At 59.1% G+C, this 1029-nt stretch overlaps 1 pseudogene; it reads right to left on the bottom strand.

Annotated features, from left to right (window-relative positions):
• Window positions 1-293: 293 nt before the first annotated feature.
• LOC108525795 (inosine-5'-monophosphate dehydrogenase 1 pseudogene) lies at window positions 294-1025 on the bottom strand (annotated as a pseudogene).
• Between the last annotated feature and the right edge of the window lie 4 nt (window positions 1026-1029).

Genomic DNA, 1029 nt, shown 5'->3' with positions numbered 1-1029 from the left:
GAGGCAGGCACAGGGCCTGAGAACCCGGCTGGCTGGGCTCGGGGGGCTCCCAGGGCAGCCTGGCCCAGGGAGCAGTCCTGACTCTGCAGGGGATGCCCAGCGAGGGCCTGCAGACCCCTCAGGGCCTCCCCGGCTCTCTCTCTGGAAAGGAGCTGGGGAACCCATAGTGCAAATCTGTGGACCACTCAGTTATGGAGGGAGGCTGTGCCTGAAGGGGACACTGGGGTGCGCCCCTCCACCACCTTGGCCTTCACTGTTGTCCTCTGTACAGCTGCTCCTCCTAAAATACAGACCATGGACGCCACCCTTGATCTGGGCTGACATGATCCGCTTCTCAAACTTGAACTCTCCTGAGTACATCATGGACGGAGGGACAAACAGGTTGTGGGCCCCGACATCCTGGCAGCTGTGCTGGATGCCCACTATGAGGTAGGGCATGAACTTCTGAATGGACCGTTTGTCTTGGATGGAGCCCGAGACACCCTACACGATCTTCACCTCATCCTCCTCGCTGAAGTATCGTTTCTGGCTGCTGCTGCTCTTCTCCATGGCATCCAGTGAGCCCATGCCCTGGTACTTCTTGAGCCACACCCCTTCTGAGAAGAAGTACTCACCAGGGGCCTCCATGGTGGTGGCCAGCAGGGAGCCCATCATCACTGTTGAGGCTCCAAGGGCTGGGGCCTTGACCATGTGCCTCACGGTCTGGATGCCTCCATTGGCTATGATGGGCACACCAAAGTGCCAGGCATACTCGGGCACCTTGTACACAGCAGTGCCCTGGGGCTGACCACAAGCCATCACTTCCCAGGTGATGCAGATGGAGCCGCAGCCTGTGCCCATGCACAGCCGGTCCACACCATCATCAATCAGGTTCTTGGCCTGGGCTGCTGTCACCATGTTCCCCTCAATCACCTGGAGGTGGGGTACTTCTGTTTGATGTAATGCACCATGGCGATCTGATACACCAAGTTCCCTTGGGATGAGTCCAAGACTATGACGTCGATGCCCGCCTGGGTGAGCAGGTCCAGG

This window comes from Rhinopithecus bieti, unplaced genomic scaffold (genome assembly GCF_001698545.2).
Source record: "Rhinopithecus bieti isolate Rb0 unplaced genomic scaffold, ASM169854v2 scaffold_5552, whole genome shotgun sequence".
NCBI lineage: Eukaryota > Metazoa > Chordata > Mammalia > Primates > Cercopithecidae > Rhinopithecus > Rhinopithecus bieti.
This window is presented reverse-complemented; position numbering and strand designations above follow the sequence as displayed.